The 21,969-nt window shown below is 38.6% G+C and overlaps 2 protein-coding genes across 6 annotated transcripts in view; both read left to right on the plus strand.

Annotated features, from left to right (window-relative positions):
* The window catches only part of LOC129776980 (V-type proton ATPase subunit e 2-like), a 176,322-nt gene that overhangs the window by 51,813 nt on the left and 102,540 nt on the right, over nt 1-21,969 (plus strand). The gene's annotated exons all lie outside the window — the stretch shown is intronic.
* LOC129776976 (protein phosphatase 1 regulatory subunit 3A) overlaps nt 1-21,969 on the plus strand; it is an 82,893-nt gene that overhangs the window by 16,793 nt on the left and 44,131 nt on the right. The window contains exons 2-3 of one of the 5 annotated variants that reach the window (XM_055782975.1): nt 9,314-9,418; nt 13,728-13,927. The exons of 1 other annotated variant lie outside the window; for it this stretch is intronic. The gene's annotated coding sequence lies outside the window, so the exon portion shown is untranslated. Of the gene's footprint in view, nt 1-3,873; nt 4,178-9,313; nt 9,419-13,727; nt 13,928-21,969 lie in introns of those variants that run through there. 3 more of the 5 variants (XM_055782979.1, XM_055782976.1, XM_055782977.1) reach the window with 3 other exon arrangements.

The raw sequence follows: 21,969 nt of genomic DNA on the forward strand, positions 1-21,969 counted from the left end.
ATAGTTCAGTTAAGCATAGATCAGAACAAAACTATCATAGAAACGCCACACTGATGGAGACTTGTTAGTTGGGTAGTGATCAAAACTCATGCTCTCAGTTTGTATGAACAGGTTCTGTTGACGTACTAAGGATGCCTGTTCATTAACGATAAAGCTTACGTGAGAATGGACTTTGGACAGCATTCTAGTCAAAAGTTTTACCTAGTCACAGCATAAGGAAATGTCGCTGGCAGATTTGGGTTCGCTTTGATGGAAAAAATTGCTGGGAAGTTCATGATTTGGCAATATATTTTCACCAGTGAAGCGAAAAGCTAGGTTTTTGTCACAAATAGATCGATGAATTCAAAGTTGGGGTAGTGGGGGCAAATTGGTCAGCTGCTTGTTTGGTAGTATAACTATTAACTATAGATGCCGTATTGATAGTCACCTTATGTTTGAAGAATTTAATGACTTTTGAGCCACCCTGTACTTCAGTAGAGCTGTCGCATGTCAAAATGTAAATAAAAACAGGAATTGCTCTCTCGATAGCCATTCGACCGTAGTTTTATGCGCATGGTATCTAAGAAGTTTCTCATGAAATTTAGCTCATTTAATCTGATATATTGGACAAATCATCAGTTTGGACGACTGTTCACATATTCTAGGAGAGGTGAACAGATATTTTGTTTAATCTCAGTGATTAATTAGCATAGAAAATATTTTGATGTTTTGGGACAAAGTGGTCATAGGTGAATAACAACTTACAATGTTCTGTTTACTAAAGCTAATATACCGCATCACATGTACCTACTATATCAAATATGATTTGAACAAATTTTGATGAAAAAAAACGCATAAATCTATCCCATTTAGCTTGATATGTGCGAGTGACCACTTTTCCCCCACTAGGTGACCACTTTACCTCCAAGCAAAAAAAAAATCGATTTTTCACCTTTTTTTCTAATGATTAAAAGTGTACTATTTTGAATTTTTATAGTAAAAGCTGTTTGCTATCTTGAACAACAATGAGTTGAACTATAATATTATTTGAGAAAATAGAATTGAAGCGGTATGTGGACGCCGGAAATGGGCACATTCCTTAGGGTGACCACTATGCCCCACTTCCCCTAGTACCAAAAAGAATGCCTCGAGAAACGCGTGCCGCTCACAAAAGAAATTCAAAGCTTTAGCGAGCTGCCACTACAGCCTAGAGGAGAACCTAAATCCATCCATTGACCCCAATTCCGCCTAATACAAAAATATTGGGAAATTATGAAGCAAAAAAATGATAGAACGGCTCTGGACTCTGCATAAATGACCAGATTTTGGGACTAACTTTGATGAGGGATATCACAATTTAGATATGACAGTATATATTCAGTATAGATATGACAGTTATATTAGAAATGAAGAGAAATAATTATAATGATATTTTTCTATGGAAGTGCAATATTCTGGTTTTGATAGGTGAATATTTTTCGTATGTTATCCCATTCCTGAGTTATAAGTGTTTTTTTCTGTACGAATTCGAAATGACCAATGATTTTCCAGAAAAATTGCATTGTAAAAGTTACGTACTGTTTTCGTTATTAGACCATCAATGCCTCCGTTTTCCACAGTGGTGTCTCGTCCGCCTGTTCAAATTGTTTATAAGACAGGTAGAGAATCTAAAAAAATCATTTTTTTTTATTTCACATTTGTAGTTGGGGGTGAGGAATTGTTGAAGGTAATTTATTTGTAATTTCCATATTATCCCGAATATCCTTAATTTCTTTTTTGTTTGGGTGAAACTTCTCCACCGTGAAGAATGTAATCTACATGAATGATGGCTACATTTGATTATACCACACAACACTACGAAATAAGCAGAATTGATTATCGGGTTCAAACCTTTCATCTGAACCCACCTTCATTCAATCATTTTTCTACATCTTCATCTTCAGATGGAGATTAGTAGCTACTAGCGATAAACAAAACTTCCAGTAATGCATTGTTGACGTTAGACTACGGAATTATTTGATTAAATTTGCTCGTTTACCACTTCGGGCATTATATAACTCTTTGCGGTCGTTTGTCTGCTTTCAGCCATCACATTAAGGAAGTATACTAATCTTTATGCAACAATATATCATTTCACACTTTTTCTAAAAGTGTTTTCTCGTCCGCCTGTTAAAATTGTTCATAAGACAGGTAGACAATCTAACAATCTAAAAGCTAACGCAAAGAAATCGAATAGCTACTCATAATTGTTTTTTCGCTCCGTCGATGGTAACACTGCATTCCCCACTTCGGGACGATAATTTTCGGCTACTCAATCAGTCTGATCGGATGGTTTTTAGTGTCAAGATCTACAATTTACAAGAACGTGTATTTTTAGTGAAATCGTACCATTCGAGCAACCGAAGGCTTTAATGAAACTTTGTTTTCTTATGGTAAGATTTTCAACATTTCTCGTCGTCGATTACTTCCTCTGGGGTACGTGAAGGACCGTTGCTATGTTAATAAGCCACAAAATTTGGGGGAACTTAGAGAATAAATAACTCGGATTTTCAACAGTATCGAAGTCGTAATGTTAGAGTTGTGCATGAAGAATTTTGTTCACCGTTTCAAACGCGTTATCTAGCCAAACGGGTGGTCGCATCGAAAATGTCTTAAAATAAGCTTCATTTTCGTATTTTAAAACTTTTGTAAAAGTTATTAACATTTGCTGCGTGAATGTGTAATCTGAAAGACCCTGTATAATAGTAGTAGTGTATAATGGCAAAATTCGCTTCTGGAGACTCTCCTTCTTGTACACTGCCGAGTTCATCGTCGTATATGTGATGAAAACTGTAATTTTCTGTTTGCAACTGCATATGATCAAGAATTTGCGTGCGAAATTATCAGCAAAATAATCTTTATTTTGGAGGAACGTCTCCTCTAGTAAAATTTTTGTCCTGGGGTCTGGCCGAAGTCGGTCTTCATGTAGGTTTAATGGTCCATGAACAAACACCCGTCAATCACGATGCAATTATCAACGAGGCATCACTGTACGACACAGTCTAGCAGAGCTAATCCAATGACCTTCGTCACTGTCGTGAGAATGATTCAGTTTGCCGCATTGATATCCACTATGTTACCTGCAACGGTTATGTGTAATCATCATAACTGTGCGGCACCCGCTAGATCAACGCAGTTGGAATCATACTTCATAAATACATACCGCTATCCGGAAAACAACAAGCGGCAGTAGAGTCCTTCAACCCGAATTGCTCCTTGCAATTTTTTATGCCCTGCATACACCTCCATTCAGCACCAGTCAGTCTTTGACACACAGTGACACACAACTACATACCGGTAGTCGGCGGTAAGCAGTTAATAAGCTACGCAACACGCCTCGAGCGTGGCAGCGGCGGTATGGCGCGAGAGTACACGCATGTGAACTTCCTACTCGCAGAACACACGCGAGTTTAGATTCACGAGACTTCGCCTCGAAGATTGTTTTATGTGGAGAGCTGTTAACTTTTTTTTTCATTCATTTCACATCAAAGCTCACGAACTGATATGGTAAACACAAGCACCGCCATTAACACACCAACACACGGCAGTGCAATGCTTTTGTTATGTTCCTGTTTGGTGTGTGCGATCATATCGCGCACGGTTTGCTGCGATCGGCGCTGTTTACGATTTCTTCTCGATACGACGCGATCGTGGGATGCGTCAACGGGAGAGTACACAGAACGTACAAAAGTGGCTTTATTTCGGCGCGACGCTCGCGCTTTCGTCACGGGAATGTCAACAAAACTCGGGCAGTAATTTCAGCCTGGGACGCGACGAATCAAGCGGAGGAAAGTTATAAAGCTGCACTGACTTCGCCGAGCGGTCTTCAGTCTATCGCGACAAACGGTGCGCGGAAGCACTGAATATATCAAAACGAAAGTCGGAAGATCAGATCCGCCTGAATTCAGCATTTGTTGTTGTTGGAGTATAAGTTGTGACGCAAACGCGTTTGTGTATGCGTGTGTTGTATAAATCATTCAGCGATTTAAGTCAGCGCGTTTGTGGATATAAATATCGTTACAGCGGAGCGGGCCTTGACCGCTAAATAGTGGCGGTGGGTACGAGATCGTATTCGCGGAATATTCCGATTTCGCAGTATCGTGCCGTTAATAAGTAGGTGGAATCATACACTCGCGACGAGGAAAAGGGAACAAAACAGGTGAGCCACTGTCAAGGTTGACCGTGACTGACTGGACGTTTTCGCAGGAGGCAGTTATCGGAAGCACTCTTCATCGGCGCTATAATCTGTCAAGGATGTAGCAATCCCCTTGACGGTGTTGACCATGTGGACAATGCCGTTCATATGCAATCGACGACTCATTTATTGCTTCCATTCGATCGATTCGCGCGACATGGTTCTGCAATCAAATTATGAATAATGTATGTTTTCGAGCGGGGGGAACTTGAGTAGCCACCCGAAATATAAACATTCGCCAAAAAACCACTCACACTCTCAGTTCGCGCTCTAAATACGGCGGCGCCGGCTTTTGCCTGACGACAGTGGTGAGTAAGCCAAAGAAACACGTTGCGATAACACATTTTTCTATTCACACATGCTTTGGATGTGTGTTTTTATTTGCGGCACGTACGCCTATCAGGATTAGCAATTCTTTAAATTCTCCTCGCTTATTCACGATACCACCCTTGTGTGTACGGGGGTGCCGGCATTCCCGATAAGATAAGCATCTTGTTGTGGCATCGTCCCGTGAAGATAGTTGTTTAAGATTGTGCAAGACACGACCTCAGTGTGTCAATATGCGATGTTTGTTTCTACCCGCCAGCCAGCACTAGCCGTCCTGTCGCCGATGTCTATCTCTTGTCCGTCCTTCCAACTGCCAACGATCATCGCGTAGCATTCGCTGATCACGCGATCGATGCGTGAACAGACAGACAATGCAACAGCCAAAAATTCGCGAAACCGGTTACTGCGAAGCAGGTTCGCTGTCGATGGTCGTCATATGCAACCTATGTATAAACATACGAATATGTAAACATAAGTAGATTCGGGTGTTTTTTTCGTCGCGTAGGCCTTTGAGAAAGTTTTTACTGCTGGCGCCTCCGTTGCGATACATGGGCTTCTGCTGCAGTGCAAGCTTGAGCTTGTACGAAAAACGGTGGCTTGGAATACAATTTCTTCTAGGAAATTTATCGTAGCAAAGTCCGATACACTTGCAATAAAAAAAAATGTGTTTATTTTCCCATATAATCTATCTCTTGTCCAATATCTGGATTCTCTTTCGGAGGGATTGAATAGTAATAATAAATTTCCTATCCACATTTTTTAAGATAAAAAAAACCCAAAGCGAGCATCAAATCTTCCAGATTTTTCATTGCCAAATCGTCTTTGTTCGTAATCAATTTTGAACAAAGACAGCACAAAGCTTTCTTATATTTATTTCTTTGTGTAAAATGTACCTTATTTCTTCTTCTGGGATGCCTACAGCAACAGTTATCTTTTACATCTTTAATTGTTACGCATTTTCATCTTGAAGTGTGCTTGGGATCATTGTATTACTGGAAAATAATGCTGCTCAGATTCAATTATTGAGTGACACCTTCAAGTTTTTCTCCAACAGGTACACGTAAGATTAACCAGCCATCTTCTCATCAATCAAGACAATGATGACAATGATGCTGAATCCACTCCATTGCAAAGCATCCCCATACAAGCATTGATCCACCCCCGTGTTTGACTTGTGTGAATCTTGGTTGCAGACGCTCAGACGTCATATAACTTCCGCTCTACTATTCCTAGCGTTTTGTACTTTTTCATGATTTTGTAAATCAATCCAATCGTTTTGACGTAGGTTTACGTCTTTCGGGAACATATTGGGGTACAAATTGAAAATGGAAAATCGAGCACATCGAGAAAATTGTCCAATTTCATACGTTTATTGCTCACTCATTTCATAATGGATTGATGAAATTTTTGCATCAACCGATTTCGGCACTCCATAACAATTTTTTATATTGAAGAAAATAACATATTTCATGAAACTAACTATCGAACAATTGGAAAATCTCAACCACTATCCTAACGAAAATACCCACTTCTGATTGGTTGAAATTGACGACACATGCGGCGGGTCCCTAACAGAGACATCAAAACTAAGCTGCCTGGAGGAAATCGGCATTGCAAATACATGAAAGTAGGAGGAGCTTTTATTCCTACCGAAATGTATTCCCTAACAGAGACATCAAACCCAAGATGCCCCAAGGTGCAAGTCGGGGGCATTTTCATATTTCAAATAGGGTGAGTGATACGCTTGATTCTAGTAAATAAAATTTCAATTTGGAACTTTAATGTTGGTTGCTTCGTGAAAATTCATATCAATGACCGATCGTGCATTGTGAAAAAGTTTGCCCAAGTGTAAGTGTAAAATTGTATATGGTAGCAGCTGTGTTAAAAATGAGTTGATATATGAAACGAATTATTTCAATTTTCATAAATATGAACCAAGGTGTGTTCCCGCTCGAGAGCGGGTCGTTTGGTTCAAGCTGTCTATTTTGTTGTGTTCATTTTCACCCAAGAAAAGTTTATACGGCGAGAAAAATTGGAAAAGTGAAAATATATTAGAAAAAGTTATTTCCCATAGGTTCTACATATAGTATTAGGTGTTGTTAGTCCAGTAAAAATTCGCATTGGGTTGAATAAACACCCAGAAAGTAAAAATTATAAAATAAAAATAACCTTTGCCATTTCAACTATGTTTTCTCTATTTTAAAGTAACATGTTTTTACTTATGAGAAAAATTGATAATTGTGTTTGGTATAGTTACTTGTCTTATATTACATTAGTGAGTTGTTTTCTTTATTTCATCCATACATAACATAGAAGGCATCTCATCTAGGATCACAGAGGGTGGTATCTTTTATCTGATACGCACCATCTAACGACTGTTTACCATCCTACTGTCATCATCACTCGGTAAACACTGGTGGAATGAACAAACAATACCCAACAACCAAACAAAACGGTCCTTTTCAGGGCCACGAATCATTATGAAAGAGTTTAACGATATAATTCATAAAACATATCCAAAATCAACAAACAGCCTAACGGAATCCTACGTCAACTATGCGGTCGTTCTCAGTCAAAACCCTCCTGTGACTTTTTTTTTCCATTTCACCGTAGCGCACGTTTCTGTTTACATTAGAAACAATCAGCCTCCGAACTCCCGCTGATGGTTGGCCCATTACCTATATCGTCAAAATTATCCAACTCCAAGACATTTAACCATTTGAGTACAGGATAAATTTTGAGAGCCTATGCCATAAATTCGGATGAGTTCGGGTATATTCGAAAAAAAAATGCTAATAAACCTAGATAACTGATTGGGTCACAAAAGTTGTGTTAAAGTAAATAAAAAAACACATCAAAAGTGATATTTATAAAATTTTCAAACATTGACTTATTTATATAAATATATATTTTTTTAAAAATCTTCTTTTCAAAAATCTTTTAAATTCATCGAGAAATGGATGAGTAATAAGCGATAGAATCTATATTTATTCGATTTGTACCTCCAATATTTTCCCAGAACATGTGTAATGAAAATGAAACATTAAGAGAGTTTAGTGAATACTCGAACTAGATTGACCTACAAGACGCTCACATTTTATTTCCTGATGATAAATCTACAGCGTTTCAGACAAAACTTTCTTCCGATTGAAAAAGCGTCTAGAGTAGTTGTATTTGTTGCGTCAGTGTAGTCCACCTAAGTTGTGTTGGGATGATCAAATTCAATTCTTTGACATTTGTCGATTCCCTTTTTATTTCCAACATTTCCACCATTTTTGTCCTTGGTTATATCTCGAGAAGGGTTAGTCCTAGGATAAAACGTTATGTATAGTTTTTCATTTAGAATAGCATGTAAACTCCATTTTTCATGTTACTTTTCTTAAATGGTTACGATTTGACAAAGTATTGAAATTTCAAAAATTCATATCTCCATTTTGATGAGTTTACCACGGCACCACTGTACGTCAAATTTTGTAAAATTGGAAGGGTTTTCCATTAAAAATATATTAAAAAATATGGAAGGGGAGGGGTGTTTTGAGATTTTTAATATTAAACTAATTTTTGAGTAAGATTTTAAACAGCACATTTGAAATGTTATTTTTTCCTAAATGGATCATTTATTTTCAAAAACTTTGTCAAACATAATATTTTAATCGGACACCTGGACTTTGAGTTACGATTTTTTGAAAAAAAATTCAATGTTTCTGCATGCGCCTCTATAAAAATCCAGTCGTAATTAAAATTGGTCATATGACAATACAAATTGTGATTTCGGGTAGTTTCCATGATTTGTACCAAGCTTCGATAAAATCGAAGAGGGTCGCGTTCAAATTTGCTGTTTTTCCGCTGATTTGAGGTGGAATTGCTCAAAGGTCATATCATTTATTATTCTTTTTAAGCACCTCAATCTTAGGCACTGTGCAAACATTACGTAACGCTAAAAGTAGGGATTTTGGGAACATAGTGCCGAGTAGCATACGAATGCGATATGGTTGGACGTTTTTTTCCATTGCCAATTTGAATGTTTTTGCCGTGCGAGTAACCTCAATGTAAACTTAAAGGCTAGTAACAAGTTTAAAACTTTTGCGGTGCCCGACACTAGAAAAATCCTTCCATATCGATTAAATTTTAAATAAAACATTACAATAACGAACGTTTCTCTTGCTGTGTATCAACTGTGTATTCACATAATAAGGAACAAAAAAATCTGCTTCATGATTCCAACAAAAAATTAACAAAATCATATCAAACCAAATATTCAGTAGTCCATACGACCTTTTTCAACCTCAATTACCACTTGCAGACGCTTTGGCATGCTTTCGACGAGGTTTCGGGAGTGCTGTGGGTCTAGCTCTTCTCAAGCCTTTTAAAAAATTACAAAATATGCTTGTTTGTCACATATATTTTGTTCACGTTGATATCGAGGATAGCATGAAGATTTTTAATTTAATCAAATTGGAACTCTGAAGTGGCCATTCTTTTTGTTAAATTTAAGTCGATCAGAAGAATGATTGTGTTTCTTGTTTATCTTCCAATCCCATTTCAGCATCGACTCTACCAGATTTTGACATAGTATGCCGTTATATCCCTCTGTCGTCACAATCCGCACTTGATTCGGGCCAAAATAGCTCTTTAGATCACGGTTCGCTTCAGAGCTCTACAATGTATGTTCGTGATAGTTGTAAACAATGAAGTGTCAAAACCGAGGGATGCCCCAAAGAAGAATAAACAAACAATATTCTTACTATATTGAATTTTTTATTGCAATTTCAGATCAGCTATTTGCAATATGTCAGTCGGCTCTTATACCACATATATACCGTGCGCCTAGCCAGTTACGAATCGGCTGGGAAATTGCTGTCCACCTTCATCCAAATGGTAACTCGACATATTTCTCAACATTTTTGGGATACAATTTAAAAAAATCCAGAGGCGAGCAATTCGTTGTTTTTTCACGTGTCAATTATTTATTATGACTCAAGACTACTTATTCAAAAGGACAATTGCATTTTCACAAAAGCTTCAGAGAACTTATTGTACTTTTACGAGAACATACACTGGTTTTCATTTTTGACTTAGGAATTCGACTTTCAGTAACGGTACCAAAACAGAAAACAGAACACGATTTTATGAAACAAAATAAACCTTAATACTTATGAAATTATGAATCGATGAGTTACATTATTTATAGGACGAATGTTTTGCAAAGTTTAATGCCTCTTTAGTACAAACGAGTTTGAGTTTCAATAATCTTATACCACTGCGAGTCAAATACAGCGTTCGTGCTACGTGCAATGTGGAGAGAGTAAGAGAGAGTAAATATTGCAATTTAAGCTACATTCGCGATTGCGAATCATAGTAAAGCCTCTTCAATACAAACAAATTCAATTTCAAGCATATTATCTTCTAGCTAGCGAGCAGACAACATTATTTTCTTATGCTTATAGATTTCAGAGAAGTTTTGCATGATGCATAGGAAGAATGGAAAAAAAGGAACCGGGGTGAAATTTTGTTTGACCGGAGCATCGGGTCGAATTCAATGCCGTCTGGCGAGAGGGCTTCTGTATTTTTGCATGACACGCGTGACATTGGTCTTTTTATGCGTTGCCGAAAGTAGATTGAAGCGGTAAAGAAATATGGAATAATGGTGCTGGTGGAAAGTATATACAGAGTGCGGCAGCATAACTTCCTTTTTTAAAATGCGCGATGTCATAGATGTTGTCTCGTTCAAGAGGGGGTACTGTAAAGTTTTGTCCCGACACGGTTCAGTCGCCATCATGCGTTGGAATAGTTAGAGGCTTGCCTTTGTCGTTGAGGTTTACTTTTCAAGCGGATGTTCGGTTATTGCAACACAGCGTGCATTTCGAAATCGCTTTAATTTAGCCTCGTTGGCTCCCGTCCCAGACCGCAAATCAATTGTTAAATGGGTCACTACATTCACCCAAAGTCACAGTGTGGTGTGCAATTTCCTCAGCTGGAATTATTGGTCCCTGGTTTTTTTTAGGAAAATGAGGTTACAGTGACAGTGAATTCGGACCGGTATGTAAATATGCTACAATTTTTTTTCCCACGGCTAGAAAATTTGGATTTGGGGGACGCTTGGTTCCAACAAGACGGTGCAACAGCACACACTTCAAGAGCATCGATGGCTGTTTTGAGGGAACACTTTCCAGAGCGCCTTATCTCAATTAGAGGCGATTTGGAATAGCCGGCACGCTCTCCCGATCTGTCCCCTTGTGATTTTTTTCTATGGGGTTTTTTTTAAATCTCGTGTTTATGTGAACCGTCCAAGAACCCTACAAGTTTTGAAGACCAACATCCAAGAAGAAATTGCCAACATAACACCTGTTATGCTAACAAGAGTCATGACAAACGCTAGAAATCGATTTACGCAATGTATGGAGAATGGGGGACGTCACCTAACAGATTTGATCTTCAAAACAATTTAAATAAAAACTTTAGACATGTACCTACATTATAAAAAATGAATAAACATTTTCCGATGCATACAATAGTTTTTATTGAGTTTTTAAAAAAAGGAAGTTATGCTGCCGCACCCTGTATATATAATCGCATATGATCGAATGTCTATTCCGAAGCTGAAACTTTGGAACATTTACTGTGTCAATGCATTACACTAATTCAGCGAAGACTGAGGATTCTTGGAAAGGGCATTCTTATGCCTAACGAGATTTGATCTGCTGAACTAAAAAAAGCTAAGTAACTTCATAAAGGAAGTCATACGAAAAAGGTTAAGGTGCGTTTAAATCAGCAAGAAATTGCACAAAAATAAAGATGTATAGGTATCGCACAAGGTATCGCGAGTTTATTCCCGCCTCAGGAAGATATCACGTTTTGCGAACGAGTGGAACGACTCATTTCGTTTCTCTGCCTCTCACACATTTTCAAATCCACACAAACTATGTATGGGAACCTTGACTGTCGCGCGATTTATCACTGATGGAAAGGCAACCTCAAGACCGGATATGTGACAATAAACAAGAAGCAAGGCTCAACATCGATAACAAACAGCACCTTGCACCTACGAGTATGCTGTGGGAGCAACTTCAACTTATTCTGCTGCACTATCCATTATCTTTCCCACGAGCCATGTAAGAGGGAACATTCGTTGGTTATCAGAAGTAGACTTGGAGAGTACTTGACATGAAGAAAAGCCGCTCGAAGACAGACTGCTGTCTGATCATTTATTCCGAGAATAATAAAAGTTTCAAGATTTTTGAACGAATTCATCTTATGTACAAGTAATCGGTGCTATCAGCTGATACCGACCACTTGAAACAACTCCACCAAACAAGCATTGTGAAACATAAGTTTACGAGCACGAAAATATGAAGAGCAATGGATGTGGCATCGATATTTATCGCGTAACCGCCGTCTGTTCACGCCGAAACCACATTTTTATACAATTCATAATAATTGGACCACTCACCGGTTATTTGCCGCTCGGACACACTGTACAACCTGTCGGGTCGATATTATTATCTTTAAATATTTTTTTTTCACTCTCCTATCGACAATTTGGAAGGCCGTGCATTTGCCTTGGGTGTGAGAGTGACTTTTTATTTTGTGCTCAACGTTTTGAAAAACTCAAACCAATGAACCAATGTCATTTACATCGCTGGAGTGATCGTCGTCGTCTTCGTCGTCATTTGCTGCCAACACGACGAAACATCCGATTGCTGTGGGTACCGGCAAAGATCAATTCTCCGCCGTCAATTGCCGTGTTTTTATTTTGATCTCGACTTTCGCTGTATTTTTTTTAATTTTTTAATTTAAAAATTAAATTCCGCGTTTATTTTCGGACCATGTTATCGCGCTGCTGGCTGCTGGCGAGGTAATTGGATTGCTTCTCTCCGGCCAGTTTCGGTTAGATTGGTTCGGCTGAAATCGAAGGGATGCAACATTCCGCCAGTTGAAGGCGTTTATTACTGGTAGCTGAAACCATGAGGAGACACGGTTTTAATGAGAGGAGTGTCCTCGTGAAGCGATTTCTGCAGAATTTTGATCGCTGTTACGTACCTACGTGTCGGCACATTTGTACAAATTAAAGTTAATACTGTTTCCATCTTCCATGTCTGCAAGACAAGACGACGACGACGACCTGTAATCGCAGCATAAATCATCGTTTGTACGCGGGCGGCCTCCTAATGTCGGATCTCGCTACGCAACGAATTGGATTTATGCTGCGAATGCGCTCCCTCCGCTCGCCTAAGGCGGCGGACAATGGCAAATCTGCATACCGAACAGGACAGGGTATTAATTGACTTCCAGAATGTGGGCGATCTCGCCAGTGCGACCTCTATGCACGCGAGGAATCGATGCTGGGAAATAATGCAATTTGTTAATATTTGAGACGGAGGCCCAAAGAGGTGCGCGCGGACGCGATCTCTCATAATTTCCGTATGCGTGTGTTGCTAAGCGAGTGGGCAACCGCGAGTTACAAGTTCCCGCCTACAAGCATTTTTCTTGATTAAACCTTTCTCCCTGTCGGACAGCGGTATGTATGGTTTGCTATCTACAGTCCAGGGCCAGTGGGCTGATTGTTGGGCATAGATCGAGTTGCGACCCACCATTTCTTGCGAGTTGCGACCCACCATCTTGGCCGTCGAGAGGCAGCGGTGTGGTTGTGGCTGTAATTACACATGCAAGGAATGAACTGGAAAGTTGTTAAACCGGCAGGAGAATGGCCCACCATCGGCGTCGATTGGCCACCGTCGGTGGCGTGGGATAGGCGTTCCGTTGCCAAGTGTTCGTCTTCAGGACTCGATTAGCCAGATACGTTGACACCGCTGATAACGGGTGGCGTGATTTGATGCTAATTTCCTGGAAGAAATGATGATACATTTCAGGTTTTAGGTCCGCTTGTCGACTGTATGAAGCTGCGGACGCTGGTCTGGATTAGTGCGCATGCTAATTGGCATTTTGATGCATCTCTCTTCAGTCTTGTTATATCGATGAGGCTGATGAAATCAACAACGAGTCAATTAAAAAATGAAGCCCCTGATTAATAACACGGCCAATCACGGGGTGTGAGCACGATTACCCGTGGAATCATTCCATTTAACGTTGTTTCTTTGGACCACTTCCATACAATTACTTTCATGATAATCGAAAATCGAGCTAGGTTGTAATCATTCGTTAATTTTCTTTTCTTTTTTCTTTCCAGGTGAGCGCGCGACTGCATTCTTGGACTGGTTTGGATTGAAAACGGTCATAATCGCGAAGATGCTTCGCGCCACCAATGTGTAACAGATGATCACTCAACCACCGACAACCACCCGTAACGAACTCGGTATCAATATATTGCATCGAAACAGCGCGGTGCATCCATCATCCATCCACCCCGATGGGAAAACCGCTGCGAGGGTAATTGACAGCATTAGCGCTTACTTTCCGCCTCAATCGGTCGCATTTCGTTTTCACACCGTTTGCGCAATAGATGAAAGCAAATTATTGAATTATCTGCCAACGCCTCGGTGGCGGCGTGTTTTTGTTTCGATCCGGCAGAGCGGCCCAATCCGGCTGTTGAATATCAATATAATAGAAATTGTGAAACGTCCCGCCGATGATGGCGGCAAACTGATTTGAATATTCATTTCCCAAAAAATCGATTGAAGTGAATTGAGACTAATTACAATGCAAGGTCGAGTGTGTTTTCTCCGAAACAAGTGAAGCCTATGTCTCCGTGGATGGACATAAATTTCGAATGCGGCGTCTTGTGGACGGTAGGGATTTGTCGAAGAGTACTTGTCACGCAATAACTTTGTTCCCACAATGTTAACTCAATGACTTCATGAGAATAAAACAAACGACGCAGAGTGAACAAAGTTTGCGAAGTCCAAACAATAGTCGTATGAGGTTTAAAGAGATAGCGCAATGTTTGCTAGAGATAAGCATAATCCGAACGGGAGTGAGATTGCTGGACCTGTTTAAAGAGAGTTTACTCATCTCCAAATCTTTGGAAAGGTTGCTCTATTGATAACTTCCAATAATATTTTCTAATTTTCCTCTGAAGCTCCCCGGTTAATATGGTGCTATGACACTCAATGTTTACTTATTTAATTAGGACAAGTATGAAAATTTCATTTCTATACTGAGGTTTAGGTTCGAAGTTTATGCTTGTTACTTATTGATCCAAAAACTTGTTTCATTAGCTCTAAAATTGCTTTGAAAGTAAGCTATTAAAATCACAAAAACCTGTATATAAGCGGATGCCAGCTCGCATGTAGTGGTCATAGCAAATAGTTCGTTCATAAATTGCGTTGGAGCGAATGGATTTGTTTTCGCATTTGCAAAATCGATTAGGTGTCCTGTGACAAATGCGCCAAAGCGAATGAATATATTTTCCCGTGACGAAATCGTATCCAATCAATAGAATGTAATTACGCATTCATTCAAACAGACCGCTTCCTAACACAGACTTTAAATCGCAGCAACCTGCGAAATCAGAATCTCGTGCATCATAACACTTCTCGTTTGATGTTTGTTGAGTGAACACCGTTCGCCGGCGAACGTCGAGCGGGAATGAATTGTCTTTCTCAAGACATGGAGGGGAGTTGGAGTTATGTTTTCTACAAGTGCCCTTTTACGGGCTAGAGGCGAATGGACTGAAAAAGCTTAAAGCCTCTTTAATACAAAAACCTATCATGTATCAGTTTCTACTATACTTTTGAATTCATTCTAAGAATTCTGTACAAAATAAGATTAGTCCAGAACTCAATCAGAAGAGAAATAACAACTAGGCTTCTCAAGTATAAACGAAATTGATAAATTTCTTAATTTATATTTATTCTTTGCTAGGTGTTCTTGTGATGAAATTATACTCGAACGAAAGAAGAAGTACTGTTTGAATATATCCATACAATTGCGAATATAATAATATGGAACTAAGTGAAAAATGGAAATATTAGTTCATCAATTTATTCAAACTAATTTAGAATTTAGAGTCAGTCCTACGTCTGCCTTGCGGTTATATCACAGATATAACTCACCCCTAGTTTTTTTTCCTTCATCCAAATATTTTTCATTTGCTTTAAAACAGTCGAAAATCGTTCAAGCGGTTCAAAAGTTGAAAATTTCTTGAAACATGCATATGTGGAAAAATCGACAAAAACTCAAAATAAAATATATTCTGAATATCTGGAGAATTTTGGCTAAAAGACTTAAATTTCCACCTCAATGCATTTTCATGGAGGGGGTCTGGGAATCGGCCAATAAAATTCTCTTTTCATCAAACTAATTCATTGAACTTGATTGTGTCACCTTCGAAGACGACTCGAAGAATACACTTATGCCCATCATCTCTCAATCATCATTTTCAAACGCTTTTTTCCGGATTCCGCTTCAGCTCTCGCCGCAAATTCCCGTTTTATGTCTTCTAGCGACTGAAAACTGATGCTTCGTAGTCGGAATATGATTTTCGAAGAAAGATTCAACGCTCCCAAAAACATACGTCGTTCCCAAAGAAATAGTCAAAACACGTTATACTATGCAGCATATTTCGCAGAACAGCAACAAAAAATCCGAAGCGAATCGGTTGTGTGGTGGCTGCGGAGGCGATAGCAAATGAAAATCTAAACACTAAACATGTAGGAAATAATGCAAGATTTTGAATGCTTAAAAGTCTTCCCTTTTCACCAGATTTATTAATTGCAAAGATGTTTGCATCAGTTGATTGGAAATATTTGTACGCATCAATCATAATAAAAAAAAACTATATTTCTTCGAGATAAATAATTGAAAAATTGTAAAGTTTAGAGCATAATCTAAACGCGTTAAATCCCACGTTTTGATTGATTCTCAAATTGTACCGACCCGAATAAAGGAAACTAGAGTAATAGCGGAATAAATTTGAATACAGCAATACTACTGCGAAAGCAAACGCAGCGATATACCGTGCATTTCAGGAAAAGAGAAGTGAAACATTGCATCGCAAGCCCCACCCCTGGGTGATTCTCCAGCCATCCAGCTCAAAATTCGTCACGTCCGCAATCGCGTTGTCGATCCAACACACACAGCCACGTTGCAGCGCAATGTATATATTGAAAACTGAATGAGAAAATTCGTTCCTCAACACAATCGATTTCGGACTTTCTGTTCTCGTTCTGCGAAAAGTGTTGATAGCATAATTTGTGTTCGATTTCTTTGGGAATTATGTTTTTGGGAGCATTAGAAATGTGATTTTGCTACGATCTACTGAAAAATAATTTTTTCAGTAGTTTTGTGTTACAGTGTCGCTCTAGACAGCGAACCATTAACATTAACAGAGAGTTATTTTGAATATTTAAGGTCTCGCTACTTTGATAATGGTTTGCGTCGCCAACCATACAGTTTGAAGTAGAAAAAAATAATGAAATCAGCATAAAAAATTCTCGACAGATTGCAATTATGTTTGCAGATATGTTGCGAATTCAGCAACTATCAACGCCAACGCAAAAGCCATCATAAAGCAACACCATCGACAGCACCAAAGTTATGATCCAGCATAACCAGCCAATGACAATACCGAAGTTTCTTTTCAAAACCATCACAATGTTCATAGAGAATTATTTTTTCCAGTCAACTAATTTATTTTCCGGGTTGCCAACCCTTTTTTTGTCCAGTTCAGCGTTCCCGATGGTTCTGGAATCTTAGTTAGTTTATAAGGTCTTTCTCTTGACAACCATAACAAAAATTTTGAAAAAAAAACACCACGATGGAAAGAAAGAAGAGTCAGTTGTCAAATATAAAATATATGTTTCATAGAGGATAAAATATATTTCATTCTAATATTGTGAGTACATGTTAACTTCATTTATTTGCATAAAATATAGTATTTTTATTTACATATACACTCGACAAAAATTAGAGAAACAGAGTGCAAAGTGATTTTTGAAATGCTGTAACTTCTTGAAAAATCAATGTATGAAGATTGGATACATATCATTTTGAAGCTTAAACTTTCTTGTTTTGAAATAAATTATGAACACATTATAATCTGGGTATATGTAGATGTAGTGGACAAAAATATAGGAAGTGATAAAAAATAAATGTGTGCTCCTGTGGTCGAGTGGTTAGCGTCCCACTTTATCATGCCGGGGGTTCGGGTTCGATTCCCGTTCTGGCCGGGGGATTTTTAGTCAAAGAAATTTCTTCCGGCTTGGACTGGGTCACGCGTATTCTAGAACTTGCCATTCCAGAATACATTCAAGGCGTTTTATCCGGCATAGAAATTTCAACTAAGTACCACTAATAAAAATGACGCAAGTAATACCTACGTTGAGAAGGCCAAAGTTCCAGTGGGAACGTTAGTGCCATCCAAGAAAAAATCGATTTTTATCTGTTTTTTTTCAAACTTATTGTAGACTAACACAATTTTTGCTAGCCAACTCAATAACAAATTCAATTAACCTTATTAAACAGCTTTCATTTCATTCCTAAAACGTTCATGTAGGATCTCTGCATACAAAGATATTTTTGTTTGAATGAAAAGTTACCCTATAATCTTTGATGATAAATAATTCAAAAAATAATTATCGCACCACAAACGGAGAGGTAGATTTGAAAACTCCAATAAATTCTGTATAAAGGTAATTTGTTGCTGTGACGAAAAAAATAATTTGAATTTTTTGCATCAATTTTAAAAAAGTGTCAAAATCCCGTTTTTATAGTGTTTTAAAAAATCTTCAGTGATTTTGCAAAGAGTGCAGTAAATTTGAATTTTAGCAGATAAATTTTTAACATAGTGTATCCCCTAAACTCCTGTGAACATTTCATATTGATACGTTCAGCCGTTTTTTCTAGCCGATCGATCAAAATTTGGAGTAAATGCTCTAGCAACACTTCATCGCAAACTGTACCAAAATTACAAAATGCTATGCGTACCCTCCAAATGAACGATTCGTAACTTCCGTTTTCATGAGTTTTTACCGATTGTAAGGAGTGGTGATACTCACACATATACTTACGTATTATCACATATACACACACACACATACACTCCATCCCTCTAATTATTGCATTGAAAATTCTGTTTATTTATATCTTTCCTGGAGTGCATTCAGCTTTTTGTGCAGATAGTTCCATTAGCAGAAATTTCAGCTTGTTGATGATCATTCTCATCTGAGGATGATGACAGTATCAACATTATTCTTGGTCTACGTAAATTGATTCTCTCTACTATTGGTCTCTGAGGAAACAAACATTGTTTTCTTATGATTGATCATCTATATTTCAGATACTGGCCAAATTTCCGAATTTATATTCATGAACACCTTGATATCAAAAAAGTCTTCAGTAGATTCACGTCTTCTAAAACTCTAGATATGTTTAGGCGTCTCGGAATTTTAGGGTTAAGTTTTATAACCAGAGATCGAAATGCTCGCCGATTTTAGACGAAAAACATCCGTTTTCATCCACAAGGAAAAATAGCTGAGAATATAGGAGGCGAGAAAATGTTATACGCTCACTTCGATTCTCGCGAGAAATTCAATGCCGATTTTTATTTTTCATCGAGTTATGATTGCCGAAAAATGGTTTCGTTTTCAGTGACTCCTTGATGCCGATAATGGTTTTTCACTTCTTCAGTACAGCTGAAAACGTTACATGAAAATATGCGGCAATATTGGGTTTCATCGTGAAGTGAACATGAGATGGATTAAAATTTGTACAATTCAGACGCTGTCCAAATGTAGATAGTTTGGAAGTTTTGCTAACAGACTAACGTTGGTAAAGTTAGCTATGATTTTTCGCTTCATATTTTCAGTACCAAATGAGAGACGAAAAAGCATTCTCGTTCGAGATAGGGATAGACATTTATAAATAGGTATACCACATATGTATATCATATAAATTGGAAGTGAGAGACCAAAATAATTTATAATGTTGATCAATACATGAATTTAGAAAAAGTCATAACATCATTGAAAAATAAAAAAAAATCAATACAAAATCTTGCGAACAAATTATATAAGCGGTCATTTTGACTGGTTGGTAGTTCTAGTGTTAATCAGACATATTCTGAGATATATCCGATTGAAGACGTACCAATTCTCAATTGGCAGGGCTTCGAAAATAATCTAACAATTATCTATCGCGTAGTAATGATCCACGAGTATCGGGAGAAACTGATCTGTCCGTTCTCACCCTTCTATACATTTCCCCGTTCCTAATTGCTACTGCACAATGGAAGAATACCACATCGGACTGAAAATAAACTGGTCATGGAGCGAGAGGATAATACCCCGCGTCCAAGCCTCGTGTTGCTACAGGAAATCACGGGATAATGCTAATTACCAATTATTCGCACCCCTGGCCTCGATCTTCCCCTAACAATCAACGGTCAGCTTGAGAAGGTCATCGTTGGGAACCAAAACAAAACGCGCAGCACACATGTGCAGTGCGACGGAAGGGGGTTAGTGAACGCCTATTATTTTTTTTCTGCTCTAGCCAGTGGCGCTTATCAGTGCCGCCTTACACGCAGTCAGGTTGAGGGTTCAGTGTTACCCTGCGTGAACGGTTTTGATGTGGGATTTCGGAGGGGCTTAAAATGGGCCAAAGTTTTTCAGGATCATTGAAAATGAGATCAAGTAAATTCCCATCTCACGCTAGTGACGTCAATGACGTTTTGAATCAAACTACGCTTCGCTTGCATTACCCTTGTGAAGGACGGTGCGGCTTATGGAGTGGAAGATAGCACTCTGGCGTCTCGAGCTGTTCATCGTGATCTTGGGTTTCTGTATTTGTAGGGTGCAGTGATATTTCATCTTTTTTTTTATACACTGCCAACGTGGAGCGTGCCGGTGAAGAAAGCAGAAAAAATAAGCTGGAGCTGTACACAAATCACACGCTCGACTAATCAATCCCGGCAGCACATGATCGCTAGCTGATCAGCGCGGTTTATTGAAATGAGAACTCAAAATATTTTCATTAAAGCGTTAATCTTGGTGTAGACAGACGCCTGTGGACGGTTGTTGCTTCAGAGAAGAGAAAAGCGCATTAAAACCTCTTTTTTCCGGATAAGGGGATAAGGGTCGTCTAAAAGTAATTCTGTTGGTAACCATCCAAATATGTCTTCCCCATTTCTGCTATTTTCGAACCACTGCTGTCGCGTCGATAATTTTAAATGCTACCAATGCATGCATACACAGGGCGAGCAGACGAAAGAGAGAAAGACGAGTCTCTGATGTACAAACAAGCGAGGAGGAACGAGGGAGTAGTGATAATGTCGGACCCTCTCGCTGGTCTTATCTTAATAGCAAAGCAATTTTCGATCGAGTTCATCGAGTCACAGCGTGCGCCCAGCCTTTTTTATTGACAAACCGGCTTTCCCGTGTTTGTGTGTCTCTCTGAGTCACGCCAGGACAGCGTGATCATCCATCTCGTCGACCTGGTTGTCTCTTTGGTTGTTTCTTTCTTCCTATGCAACAACCGCTACCGCGCTTCATATAGGTAATGTGCGACCGGCGGACTGTGCGGTTATCATCAGACACTTTATTGTCGATTCACTTATTTTTACGGGCGTTTCGGCGGGCTTTGAGTCTGGTGAAATTGACTGGCTTGTACCATAGCATATCAATGCGGTTTAATTTGTTTGTGCGAAGCTCCAAAATGTGTTGGTCTCCATACCTGAAGAACATACATATTGACGAATCGCAGTTGTGATGTTCCTGTTGATCCCATACACCTGTTGAGAAGTTGATCCCATACACCTGTTGCACAACACGGTCACCGCTGATTTTTTCACTGGAATTCGGCAGGTTTTAGGGACATTGCACTTTTCCTAACGATTCGCCTTTTGAAAATAATGCGAGTTCAGTCACAGTGGGGAGCTGTTTGGTGTCTTCAAGACTTTTTCGCAGAATGATCGAAAACAGCCATAAAGATAATAAAGGTGTCGAAACTGGTTAGAAGATCTTTGAAAAATATAAAGAAACAAATTATTTATTTTGATTTAGTTCCAGAATTCTCAATTCAGGGTTTCGATGCCTGACTTCATTTCGGATTGAAGTTTTCGAATTCTGATTATAGATTCTTAAATTTCTTCTGAGATACGAAAATCACCACTTCTCATTCTACAAATTTCAATCTACTTTTAAATTCAGATTTCAAATTAGCCCAGCTTCTGATTTCATATTCCAGAATCAGAAAAAAAAATCGATTCAGATTTAAAATTGGATTCTGATTTCTAACCTTAACTCACATTTTGAATTAGAATTCCAGAGTGAAATTCCAAGTTCAGATTTTAAACTCAAACAAAGTTAGTTTCCACATTTTATAATCTAAATTTCGAGCTGCAGACTCGAGATACAGCTAGATTCAAATCTTGGAAATCAAATTACATATTACAGTTCCTAAACTCTAGGTTTACTTTTACAAAATTTTGAGTTTGGAGATTTGGTTCCCAGAATCTCGATTTTCGATTCAGATTC

The sequence above is a fragment of the Toxorhynchites rutilus genome, chromosome 3, assembly GCF_029784135.1.
Source record: "Toxorhynchites rutilus septentrionalis strain SRP chromosome 3, ASM2978413v1, whole genome shotgun sequence".
In the NCBI taxonomy this organism is placed as follows: Eukaryota; Metazoa; Arthropoda; class Insecta; order Diptera; family Culicidae; genus Toxorhynchites; species Toxorhynchites rutilus.